The sequence below is a fragment of the Salmo salar genome, unplaced genomic scaffold, assembly GCF_905237065.1.
Source record: "Salmo salar unplaced genomic scaffold, Ssal_v3.1, whole genome shotgun sequence".
Lineage (NCBI taxonomy): Eukaryota > Metazoa > Chordata > Actinopteri > Salmoniformes > Salmonidae > Salmo > Salmo salar.
The window spans coordinates 112,646-126,496 of NW_025548478.1; the positions used below are offsets into that span (position 1 = coordinate 112,646).

General features: G+C 42.2%; 2 long non-coding RNA genes across 2 annotated transcripts; both read left to right on the forward strand.

Annotated features, from left to right (window-relative positions):
• The first annotated feature begins 2,252 nt into the window (after positions 1–2,252).
• On the forward strand, positions 2,253–7,675 carry LOC123733089 (uncharacterized). The gene is made up of 3 exons (XR_006763568.1): positions 2,253–2,646; positions 6,111–6,215; positions 7,566–7,675. It is a non-coding gene; the product is annotated as an uncharacterized lncRNA (long non-coding RNA).
• Positions 7,676–7,738: 63 nt separating this feature from the next.
• LOC106595704 (uncharacterized) lies at positions 7,739–9,021 on the forward strand. Its single transcript, XR_006763569.1, has 3 exons — positions 7,739–7,799; positions 8,522–8,638; positions 8,969–9,021. It is a non-coding gene; the product is annotated as an uncharacterized lncRNA (long non-coding RNA).
• The last annotated feature ends 4,830 nt before the right edge of the window (positions 9,022–13,851 follow it).

Genomic DNA, 13,851 nt, shown 5'->3' on the forward strand with positions numbered 1-13,851 from the left:
TTGTGGGTGGTTGTTTCCGGTTTAGTCTGTGCACCTTACTGGACTGTTATCGTCTTTATTTTGTTTGAGTGTGTTTACCTTCAATAAATACGAAGATGAGCAATATACCCGCTGCATATTGGTCCGATGATTTTTCCTCTTCAGACGATGAAGTTTATGACAATTAACAAACGTACAGTCAATAACACAATAGAAAAGTCTATATACAGTGTGTGCAAATGTAGTAAGATTAGGGAGGTAAGGCAATAAATAGGCCAGAGTGGAGAAATAATTACAATTTAGCAATTAAACACTGGAGTGATAGATGTGCAGAAGATGAATGTGCAAGTAGAGATACTGGGGTGCAAAGGATAACAAAAAAACAAAATGGGGATGAGGCAGTTGGTTGGGCAATTTACAGATGGGCTATGTACAGGTGCAATGATCGGTAAGCTGCTCTGACAGCTGATGCTTAAAGTTAGTGAGGGAGATGTGAGTCTCCAGCTTCAGTGATTTTTGCAGTTCGTTCCAGTCATTGGCAGCAGGGAACTGGAAGGAAAGGCGGCCAAAGGAGGAATTGGCTTTGGAGGTGACCAGTGAAATATACCTGCTGGAGCGCATGCTACGGGTGGGTGCTGCTATTGTGACCAGTGAGCTGAGATAAGGCGTGGCTTTACCTAGCAAAGGCTTATAGATGACCTGGAGCCAGTGGGTTTGGCGACGAATATGAAGCGAGGGCCAGCCAACGAGAGCATACAGGTCGCAGTGATGGGTAGTATATCGGGCTTTGGTGACAAAACGGATGGCACTGTGATAGACTACATCCAATTTTCTGAGTAGAGTGTTGGAGGATATTTTGTAAATGACATCACCGAAGTCAAGGATCGGTAGGATAGTCAGTTTTACAAGGGTATGTTTGGCAGCATGAGTGAAGGATGCTTTGTTGCAGAGTTGTATGGCATTGAAGGTCGTTTGGAGGTTTGTTAATTAACACAGTGTCCAAAGAAGGGCCAGATGTATACAGAATGGTGTCGTCTGCGTAGAGGTGGATCAGAGACTCACCAGCAGCAAGAGCGACATCATTGATGTATATAGAGAAAAGAGTTGGCCCGAGAATTGAACCCTGTGGCACCCCCATAGAGACTGCCAGAGGTCCGGACAACAGGCCCTCCGATTTGACACACTGAACTCTATCTGAAAAGTAGTTGGTGAACCAGGCAAGGCAATCATTTGAGAAACCAAGGCTGTTGAGTCTGCTGATAAGAATACGGTGATTGACAGAGTCGAAAGCCTTGGCCAGTTCGATGAAGACGGCTGCACAGTATTTTCTTTTATCAATGGCGGTTATGATATCGTTAAGGACCTTGAGCGTGGCTGAGGTGCACCCATGATCAGCTCTGAAACCAGATTGCATAGCGGAGAAGGTACAGTGGGATTCGAGATGGTCGGTGATCTGTTTATTAACTTGGCTTTCGAAGACTTTAGAAAGGCAGGGTAGGATAGATATAGGTCTTTAATAGTTTGGGTCTAGAGTGTCACCCACTTTGAAGAGGGGGATGACCGCGGCAGCTTTCCAGTCTTTAGCGATCTCAGACGATACGAAAGAGAGGTTGAACAGGCTAGTTATGTAGTTGTGTTTTCATGTTTTGAATGTTGTATTGCAGTAGGCCTAACCCTCACCAATTATTCTGGTGATGGAGAGAGACACCAGACAAGACACAGAGACATAAACAGAAGAATAGGATATGTGTGTGTGTGTGAGAGAGAGAGAGAGAGAGAGAGAGAGAGAGAGAGAGAGAGAGAGAGAGAGAGAGAGAGAGAGACTTTAATCAGTTTGGCTCATTGGACAGGTCAGAGTCTATGTTTGAAGTTGTTGAGTCATTTTTGGCAATACACTGGTGTTGTATTCATGGTTTTAGCTGTTGAAATTCCGTCCCGGACCCAGCTACTGGCTATGAGCTAAGCCACCAATGTCTTCACATCCTAGGGGAGAGAGGAGCTGCTACCCCTGGGGAGAGAGGAGCTGCCTCCCCTGGGGAGAGAGGAGCTGCTACCCATGGGGAGATAGGAGCTGCTACCCCTGGGGAGAGAGGAGCTGCAACCCCTGGGGAGAGTGGAGCTGCTACCCCTGGGGAGAGAGAGGAGCTGCTACCCCTGGGGAGAGAGGAGCTGCCTCCCCTGGGGAGAGAGGAGCTGCTACCCATGGGGAGATAGGAGCTGCTACCCCTGGGGAGAGAGGAGCTGCAACCCCTGGGGAGAGTGGAGCTGCTACCCCTGGGGAGAGAGAGGAGCTGCTACCCCTGGGGTGAGAAGAGCTGCAACCAGCAGAGACTGCGACCATGCTCGGGAAGAGCTTAGTGATTGGTGATTGTTGGGGCATGATTGGCAGGAGCTTCAGTAATGAAGACTGCTGCACTTGCTGATGTTTCACAATATGCCACGGCCGTCTCAGTCACCAGGTCTCAACACAATAGAACACCACCATCCCTCCAATAGACTTCCAGACAGTTGTAGAATGTTTGCCAAGGCTCATTGTAAGAGCTGTAAAGAGAGAGGGACTCGGAGAGAGAACAGGTAGAACCTGATATGTAAATGAGCAGAGCAAACGAATGTAACTTTCAACGACCGAATGATCATTCAGACTCTGTTTCTATTGAGAGACAAAAGGTAAGACGACGATTGTTATGTGTATTAATATAGTTGATGATATTGTTGTGTGTATTAATATAGTTGATGATATTGTTGTGTGTATTAATATTGTTGATGATATTGTTATGTGTATTCATATAGTTGATGATATTGTTGTGTGTATTCATATAGTTGATGGTATTATTATGTGTATTCATATAGTTGGTGATATTGTTGTGTGTATTCATATAGTTGATGGTATTGTTATGTGTATTAATATAGTTGGTGATATTGTTGTGTGTATTAATATAGTTGATGATATTGTTATGTGTATTAATATAGTTGATGATATTGTTATGTGTATTCATATAGTTGATGATATTGTTATGTGTATTCATATAGTTGATGATATTGTTGTGTGTATTCATATAGTTAATTATATTTTGGGGGGGACAGTGTGATAATAGTCCTACTCTCCTTAAAATGTTTTGATATAAATTAGATGCGTGGGGTGAATTCGTTTCTGTGCCCATCTGTGTGCCCCAGGGTGATCGCTCCTACACTATCTACAATCTAAAAGGGTTCTTTGGCTGTCCCCATAGGAGAACCCTTTGTAGAACCCTTTTTTGGTACTAGGTAGAACACTTTTGGGTTCCGTGAAGAACCCTTTCCACAGAGGGTTCTACATGGAAGCCAGAAGGGTTCTACCTGGAACCCAAAAGCGTTCTCCTATGGGGACGGCCGGAGGACCCGTTTGGAACCCTTTATTCTAAGAGTGTACTGTATCATAGGTCTATAGACTTGTCTTCTCAAAACAGGCTTAAAACACAACAAGCAACAAACAAACATGTTCTCTTTATAATCTACAGTTAACTCTTTTCACTCAGGAAGGTATGTTGTGTGAAAGAGAGACTAATAAATATTGTTTGAGAGACTAACAACAACTTACACTTCCTCAAAACAGGCTGAGTGTATTCATTAGTGCCCACCGTAGCAAAACGTTTGGCAACAGAAACCGTTTAGGTCACATTGTACAGCGTTTAGAGTAAACGGTTTATGTTTTATTTAACATCTTAAAACTGTTGGCTGTGGAGTAAACTAATGAATACAACCCAGGTTGTAGCCTACGACTCGGCATGTTGATACCTGCCTCTTGCTGAAACCTGAACGTAGCCTGAAGGGTATACTATGATACAGGCTTGATATACTGGTTTTCTAAAGCTAGCCAGCTTCAGTTAGCTTCACATTCCAGCTCAGGCCTCATCCATCAGAATATACACAACAGAACAGAAAAAAATCTCAATGAAGTTTCAAGGTGAGAATCCTGCCTGGGATTATTGTAAAGTGTGTAGATAAATAAATTTACATTTACATTTAAGTCATTTAGCAGACGCTCTTATCCAGAGCGACTTACAAATTGGTGCATTCACCTTATAATATCCAGTGGAACAACCACTTACAATAGTGCATCTAAATCTTTTAAGGGGGGTTAGAAGGATTACTTTATCCTATCCTAGGTATTCCTTAAAGAGGTGGGGTTTCAGGTGTCTCCGGAAGGTGGTGATTGACTCCGCTGTCCTGGTGTCGTGAGGGAGCTTGTTCCACCATTGGGGTGCCAGAGCAGCGAACAGTTTTGACTGGGCTGAGCGGGAACTGTGCTTCCTCAGAGGTAGGGGGGCCAGCAGGCCAGAGGTGGATGAACGCAGTGCCCTTGTTTGGGTGTAGGGCCTGATCAGAGCCTGAAGGTACGGAGGTGCCGTTCCCCTCACAGCTCCGTGGGGCAAGCACCATGGTCTTGTAGCGGATGCGAGCTTCGACTGGAAGCCAGTGGAGAGAGCGGAGGAGCGGGGTGACGTGAGAGAACTTGGGAAGGTTGAACACCAGACGGGCTGCGGCGTTCTGGATGAGTTGTAGGGGTTTAATGGCACAGGCAGGGAGCCCAGCCAACAACGATTTGCAGTAATCCAGACGGGAGATGACAAGTGCCTGGATTAGGACCTGCGCCGCTTCCTGTGTGAGGCAGGGTCGTACTCTGCGAATGTTGTAGAGCATGAACCTACAGGATCGGGTCACCGCCATGATGTTAGTGGAGAACGACAGGGTGTTGTCCAGGGTCACGCCGAGGCTCTTAGCACTCTGGGAGGAGGACACAAGGGAGTTGTCAACCGTGATGGCGAGATCATGGAACGGGCAGTCCTTCCCCGGGAGGAAGAGCAGCTCCGTCTTGCCGAGGTTCAGCTTGAGGTGGTGATCCGTCATCCACACTGATATGTCTGCCAGACATGCAGAGATGCGATTCGCCACCTGGTTGTCAGAAGCGGGAAAGGAGAAGATTAATTGTGTGTCATCTGCATAGCAATGATAGGAGAGACCATGTGAGGATATGACAGAGCCAAGTGACTTGGTGTATAGCGAGAATAGGAGAGGGCCTAGAACAGAGCCCTGGGGGACACCAGTGGTGAGAGCACGTGGTGCGGAGACAGATTCTCGCCACACCACCTGGTAGGAGCGACCTGTCAGGTAGGACGCAATCCAGGCGTGGGCCGCGCCGGAGATGCCCAGCTCGGAGAGGGTGGAGAGGAGGATCTGATGGTACACAGTATCAAAGGCAGCAGATAGGTCTAGAAGGATGAGAGCAGAGGAGAGAGAGTTAGCTTTAGCAGTGCGGAGAGCCTCCGTGACACAGAGAAGAGCAGTCTCAGTTGAATGCCCAGTCTTGAAATGTAATGTTAGTATAGTGAATGAAAGTAAAACTCTCCTAACAGTCTACTACTACTGAGACAGGTTGGTGTAATGTTAGTATAGTGAATGACAGTAAAACACTCCTAAGAGTCTACTACTACTGAGACAGGTTGGTGTAATGTTAGTATAGTGAATGACAGTAAAACACTCCTAACAGTCTACTACTACTGAGACAGAAAACTCAAGTCTGAAATTTCTAAGTGGAAATTACAGACTTCAGAAGCCTTTTTAAACCTCAAATACACTACAAGTTTTACATTTCCTGCATTGCTGGAAAGTTCTTCTGCAGTGGGGGGTGATCAAATTAAGATCCTACATCTGTACACATAATTGTACATGGGGATATGTATGGGGGTCTATAACATCCAATCACAGAGGTTTACATCAGCTGACAGTTGCAATGTTATTCCTAATAACTCAAACTGCCCTTTTCAGATAAAGACATAAAATCTGTACAGATGTAGGATCTTAATTTGATCACCCTGTTGCAGAAAAACTAAACTTGTAGTATATTTGAGTGTAATTAAACTTTAGAAAAGGTTTCTGAAGATGATAAATTCCACTTTTCCATTTTAAAACTGTTCATTAATTATAATCCACACAATAATTCAAATGTCCTGTTTCTGCAGGATTATTTTCCTGGTGTAGCAAACTGGCTCAAATTAAGATCCAACATCTGCAGCAATATACCTCTCTAATGAATATGGCTCTATTGAGATTCACTTTTGACCATTTGACATCTTGTATTTCCTGTTGTTTAGGCTGGTTGAATGAGCTGCCTGTGAAAGCTACTTCATCTGCAAGAAAACAGGCGGCTGCACCAGTGACTGTCAGAAGTTTTGTGATTTCCTCATATGAACGTGAAAGTAAGTGTGTTGTCTACGCAGTTACAAAAATGGCTGTTGAAACTGTGGCACATATTTCTCGGTAACATTGAATAAATGTGTTGGTATGTAGGAAAGACGGGCAGACTCTCGTACTGTTGGTCTAGACTACCTACAAACTATTATAAGGCTATGATCACTTATCATGCAGACAAACCTGATGTTCTCTGTGAACTGATCTGAACAGGTTTAGGCTGGTCATCTATGATATGTAGGTTATATACAGTACATTCTCTGTCCTGCTACTGGTAGGACTATAACATTATGTTGATCTGAACAAGTTTAGACTGGTCATCTATGATATGTAGGTTATATACAGTACATTCTCTGTCCTGCTACTGGTAGGACTATAACATTATGTTGATCTGAACAGGTTTAGGCTGGTCATCTATGATATGTAGGCTATAGCCGAGGTATAGACCTTGATCTGCATATCACAAACAAACTGCTATTATACATTATAACCTAGTCTACTTTACATAATATAACCTCTCTCACTTGATGCAAAAAACCTTTCTGAATGGATCAACAATTTCCTCCTCGGATCAATCATGTCCGTTTTAGCCCTTCTGTCTACATTCTCAGATACGTTTAGAAAAGAACAGATTGAAAGACAATAAATAGCCTACTGTTAGTGAATACAAATACGTGTGAGACATGGCCTTGTGTTGCTGTACTGTCTATAACTACCTTAACAAACAGTGACTTATTATTATTATTATTATTATTATTATTATTATTATTGTTATTACTATTATTATTGTTGCTGTACTGTCTATAACTACCTTAACAAACAGTGACTTATTATTATTATTATTATTGTTGTTGCTGTACTGTCTATAACTAACAAACAGTGACTTATTATTATTGTTATTATTATTATTATTATTGTTGTTGCTGTACTGTCTATAACTACCTTAACAAACAGAGATTTATTATTATTATTATTATTGTTGTTGCTGTACTGTCTATAACTACCTTAACAAACAGTGACTTATTATTATTGTTATTATTATTATTATTATTATTATTATTGTTATTGTTGTTGTTCTGTCTATTACTACCTTAACAAACAGTGACTTATTATTATTATTGACAGTTACCATGAAGATGAAATGTCACAACTACATGTTCATGTGATGCATTAAATCACCTGACTGTTTCTATGTGTCTGTTAGTAAATGTTTTATTTCTCTAAGAAATAATGAATACATGAGAACAATTGACAGTCAAGAACTAGTTGTCACTGTGTTAACCACAACCAACATGCTGGATCTCTGTTTAGTTGTCACTGTGTTAACCACAACCAACATGCTGGATCTCTGTTTACAGGGGTCAGTGCTCTAAAATGAGTCTCTCTGGGGAGAGAGAGGAGGGGGGCCCTGCCTCTAAAATGAGTCTCTCTGGGGAGAGGAAGGAGGGGGGCCCTGCCTCTAAAATGAGTCTCTCTGGGGACAGAGAGGAGGGGGGCCCTGCCTCTAAAATGCATCTCTCTGTGGAGAGAGAGGAGAGGGGCCCTGCCTCCAAAATGCATCTCTCTGGGGGACATAACACCAAAGCTAAGAGGTGAGATAACAATTTTATGAATAATTCATTAAGTTTATTTCCTAAATAAATATCTATCTTAATAAGGTGAATACACTTACTGTAAATCTCTCTGGATAAGAGCATCTGCTAAATCAGGGGTTCTCAATCCGGGGTCTGCGGAGGTACTGCAGGGGTTCTGCAGGAAGCGTCGGGAGTGGTGGTGTATCCAGGGAGAAAACTAAACTAATATTCTGAAATGTCATTGTGGTCTTATGTTCCCATCTATTGGAATTATTTAGCAACTGCAGTAGTACTGAAAAAATGTGTTATTCCTTACTAAAGTAGTAATTACTGAGAATTGAAAAATATACCATGTTCTTGTTAATTTTATCACTTACAACCATAAAAAAACAATTTATAGCATAACAAACAATTAAACTTACATAAACCAAAAACACTATATATGTAGTTATTCAGTTAATTACCAAATTGAGCCGGTCGGTCACATTTGAGAGTGAGGGAGATATATAGCATTTTGCATAAAAAACATGATTTTTGTCTCTCTGCAATGAAACCATCAAGTGATAGATTTTAAACAAATCCTTGTCTGTGAGAGATGTAATAATTAATACATAATTTCTTTAAACAATAAAAGCTCATTTCTGTAAAGAGATATGTAGCGTTTTGGAACTCTTCTTATGTTTCCCCATCTGAGATCAGAGTAGATGAGAGATGTAATGTTTGTCTCTGTTGTGTTGAAGACCAATCAAGCAGGAGAGACCAGCCTCCCCTGTACCCAGCTGTGTGTCCATGAAGAGTGACAAGTCTATGGAGCCTCCTATATTCTTTAGAGAGGGAGACGTTTCTACTGAACAAAGGTAAGAAGAACTCATGGGTCATGGTCAGTGAGTTAAACAACACTGTCTCTAGTCATTTCTCCTCTCCCATTTTCACAATTCTTTTTGTTGTTTTCATAATCCATAGGCTAATCCTTTAGTCCATTTTCATAGTCCTAAAACAATATTAAACAAACACAACGTTCCCTCCCTGCGTGGTGTGTGTGTGTGTGTGTGTGTGTGTGTGTGTGTGTGTGTGTGTGTGTGTGTGTGTGTGTGTGTGTGTGTGTGTGTGTGTGTGTGTGTGTGTGTGTGTGTGTGTGTGTGTGTACTCCCTGGTTGAGGAGATGTAATCTCATGTTTTGTCCACAGAAACCAACAGGAGAGATCAGCGTCAGAGATTCTCAGTGGTCAGTCTTCCCAGAGTCATCAAACAGACCTGGACTCTATATTCAGTGTATGTGGTCCTGTTATGTACATTTGTTTTTGTTTACCTCAAGTAAAGTTTATCTGTCAATTATTCATGAATGTGTTAATGAGAAAGCATTTCTTCTCTTGCTTAACTTATTTACTTTATTTATTTCAGATGCTTGAAGAGAAAATGATGACATTTGTGAAGAACGAGCTGAAGATGTTCAAGAGGATTCTTAGTCCAGAACTCCCAGAAGGCTTTGAGAGTCAGAAGCAGGATGAGGAAGTGGTGGATGCTGAAGATGAGAAGCAGGAGAGCAGTGCCAGAGAGGGGGCTCTGAAGATCACACTGCACATCCTGAGGAAAATGAACCAGAAGGAGCTTGCTGACACACTGGAGAAATGTAAGATCTGTCTGCCTCATGTTGAATGATGTTTTATAACATTTAAAAGCTGTAGCTAAAGTAGCTGTGAAACACAATGATATTGTAGCAGCCTTAACGCAACACCTTGTGACCTCATCAAGTAGCAGCAGGGATGTGTTGTGGTGATTAATTTAGAGAGAGAGAAGAGGAGAGACAGAGGACAGAGAGACAATTAGAGAGGGAAAGAGAGAGAGAGAGGAGGGAGGGACAACACTAATAATATCATCAATAATACCAATAATAACATAATGGAAACATTTATACAATCAGTTAAGAGAAGAAATTATTATAATTTAAACTTTATAACAGTCCTACAATACTGTAGGCATGAAAACAGATGTAATATTAATATCCTCTGTGGTATTTCTTTATTCAGATGAGCTTGCTGTGATTTGCCAACGTGAACTCAAATCTAATCTAAAGAAGAAGTTTCAATGTGTATTTGAGGGGATCGCTAAACAAGGAAACCCAACACTTCTCAATCAGATCTACACAGAGCTCTACATCACAGAGGGTGGAACAGGACAGGTCAATAATGAACATGAGCTGAGACAGATTGAGACAACAACCAGGAAACAAGCAAGACCAGAGACTGCAATCAAATGTAACGACATCTTCAAACCCTTAACTGGACAAGACAAACTTATCAGAACTGTGCTGACAAAGGGAGTCGCTGGCATTGGAAAAACAGTCTCTGTCCAGAAGTTCATTCTGGACTGGGCTGAAGGAAAAGCAAATCAGGATGTCCAATTTGTGTTTTCATTCCCTTTCCGGGAGCTGAATTTGATGAAAGGGGACAAAAACACTTTGATTGAACTTCTCAATCACTTCTCAATGGAAACCAAACAATCAAGAATCTCCAACTACGGCAAGTACAAAGTTCTGTTCATCTTTGATGGTCTGGATGAGTGCCGACTGCCCCTAGACTTCCAGAAGAACAAGATCTGTTGTGACGTCACAGAGTCAACCTCAGTGGATGTTCTGCTGACAAATCTCATCAAGGGAAACCTGCTTCCCTCTGCTCTCCTCTGGATAACTACCCGACCTGCAGCAGCCAATAAGATCCCTTCAGGGTGTGTTGACCAGGTGACAGAGGTACGAGGGTTCAATGACCCACAGAAGGAGGAGTACTTCAGAAAGAGATTCAGTGATGAGGACCTGGCCAGCAGAATCATCTCACACATAAAGACATCAAGGAGCCTCCACATCATGTGCCACATTCCAGTCTTCTGTTGGATTTCTGCAACAGTCCTTGAACACATGCTGAAACATAAGAGAGAAGAGATGCCCAAGACTCTGACTGAGATGTACACACACCTTGTGGAGTTTTATACCAAACAGAAGAATGAAAAGTATCTTGGGAAAGAAGAGACAGGTCCACACTGGAATAAAGAGAGCATTCTGTCACTGGGAAAACTGGCTTTTCAACAGCTTGTGAATGGCAATCTGATTTTCTATGAAGAAGACCTGAAAGAGGCTGGCATTGATGTCAATGAAGCCTCAGTGTACTCAGGATTGTGCACACAGCTCTTTAAAGAGGAATGTGTTCTGTACCAGGACAAGGTGTACTGCTTCGTTCATCTGAGCATTCAGGAGTTTCTGGCTGCTGTGTATGTGTTCCTCTCATTCATCAACAACAATGAGAATCTAATGGCCGAACCGCAATCAACGTCCAGGACCCTATCTGTGATGTTCAGAGACAAGCCTAAAGTTTCTTTCTACAAGAGTGCTGTGGATAAAGCCTTACACAGTGAGACGGGAAACCTGGACCTGTTCCTCCGCTTCCTTCTGGGCCTCTCACTGGAGTCCAATCAGAAGCACTTACGAGATCTACTGACAAAGACAAGAAGCAGCTCAAAGACCCATGAAAAAACAGTCAAGTACATCAAGGAGAAGATCAGGGAGAATCCCTCTCCAGAGAGGAGCATCAATCTGTTCCACTGTCTGAATGAACTGAATGACCATTCTCTAGTGGAGGAGATCCAAAGCTTCCTGAGATCAGGAAGTCTCTCAGAACCCAACCTGTCACCTGCACAGTGGTCAGCTCTGGTCTTTGTGTTGCTGACTTCAGAAAAGGAGCTGGATGTGTTTGACCTGAAGAAATACTCCAGATCAGAGGAAGGTCTTCTGAGGCTGCTGCCAGTGGTCAAAGCCTCCAGAGCTGTTCTGTGAGTAAATAAAATGACATATAAAAACTAATCATCAGGAAGAAATATTCAGGTTAAAGAAAAATATGCATTATAATATGTGTTTAATATTATATTGAAAACATTGAATAAACGCATTGATTTTCACATTAGTATAACAATATGACCATACAACTCTAGGAGACAGAAGAAGAATATATATGTTGTTTGGGAGAATTAACCAAATGCATCTGCCATTGTCCTTCTACACTAAATTAACAATGTGTTTGAAGTCATGATCTCTTTGTCAGGCTGTGGAGTCACAGAGGAAGGCTGTTCTTCTCTGGTCTCAGCTCTGAGGTCAAACCCAACACATTATTTGTAAATGGGTAACAGCGTAAACAGAGAAAGCTAAGCGTATCATTTTAATACAACCTGTCTGTCATTGTATTTCTTCTGTGTTTGCAGACTCACTGGCTGTAAACTCACAGACACATCCTGTAAAGTGTTGGCCTCAGTTCTCAGTTCAAACCCCTCACACCTGAGAGAGCTGGACCTGAGTAACAATGACCTGAAGGATTCAGGAGTGAAGCTGCTCTCTGCTGGACTGGGGAATCCCCACTGTAAACTGAAGACTCTGAGGTCAGTATTATCAGATATGAAAGTACTTTATGCATGTAGTTCTCCCATTTGAAAAAGTCGTAATTATTCGGACATATTACTTATAGTGTATTAAAATAGTCATAAGTTTAGCATGTTGTCCCATATTCCATGCCTGCTGTCACGTTTCTCTAAGACAGAACCCAGAAGCAGACCAGGACAAGGTGAGTAAAATGAAGGTGAGTATTTATTGGTAGTCTTGATGTGTAATTTGAGTGATCCAGGAGACAGAGCGGCAGCGGAGGTGAGTTGATGAGAGTAGATGGGTGGATTCAATGAAGTCACTGTATCCACCGACGTCCAGGCAAGGGAGTTGAATGTTCCGGGAGGATGACTGTAGACAGAGTAAACGGGGAGTGAGTAACCAGTAACAAGAACAAAACAACAAGACTAGCTCAGGAAACATGAGGCTGTTCGTTGCTAACGAACCAGCAGGGAATGGATGTCAGCTCAGGGCTTATGAAGAGGTGATGATCAGGACCAGGTGTGCAGAAGGTTGATGAGATGCAGGTGTAGGGTAATCACTAGATCTCCCGCCTAACTTCGTCGCCTGGCAACCAGACAGGGTAATAATATCACTAGATCTCCCGCCTAACTTCATCGCCTAGCAACCAGATAGGTTTCTGAACGCACCCTTAGACTCCAAACAGAAAACAGTCAGCTCAGGCAGAAACAGACTCAGGAAGCGGGATTCCTGACACCTGCAGTGATTACATCAAGCTTGTGATTCTACTAACTTGTTGAATTCATTTGCAGTTGGTCTTGGTTGTGTTTTGGATGATGTTTTTCCTAATAGATACTGAATAGTAAATAATGTCCTGTCATTTTGGCGTCACTTCACTTTTATTGTCAGTGACTTCTACATTCATGTGGATGCTACCATGATTATGAATAACCATGAATGAATCGTGAATGATGATAAATGAGAAACGGAGGCACAAAGATCTAACCCCCTCTGTTATTGGTAATGGTGAGAGGTTAGCATGTTTTGTTGTATCCTCTGTTATTGGTAATGGTGAGAGGTTAGCATGTTTTGTTGTAGCCTCTGTTATTGGTAATGGTGAGAGGTTAGCATGTTTTGTTGTAGCCTCTGTTATTGGTAATGGTGAGAGGTTAGCATGTTTTGTTGAAGCCTCTGTTATTGGTAATGGTGAGAGGTTAGCATGTTTTGTTGTAGCCTCTGTTATTGGTAATGGTGAGAGGTTAGCATGTTTTGTTGTAGCCTCTGTTATTGGTAATGGTGAGAGGTTAGCATGTTTTGTTGTAGCCTCTGTTATTGGTAATGGTGAGAGGTTAGCATGTTTTGTTGTAGTCTCTGTTATTGGTAATGGTGAGAGGTTAGCATGTTTTGTTGTAGCCTCTGCTATTGGTAATGGTGAGAGGTTAGCATGTTTTGTTGTAGCCTCTGTAATTGGTAATGGTGAGAGGTTAGCATGTTTTGTTGTAGCCTCTGTTATTGGTAATGGTGAGAGGTTAGCATGTTTTGTTGTAGCCTCTGTTATTGGTAATGGTGAGAGGTTAGCATGTTTTGTTGTATCCTCTGTTATTGGTAATGGTGAGAGGTTAGCATGTTTTGTTGTATCCTCTGTTATTGGTAATGGTGAGAGGTTAGCATGTTTTGTTGTAGCCTCTG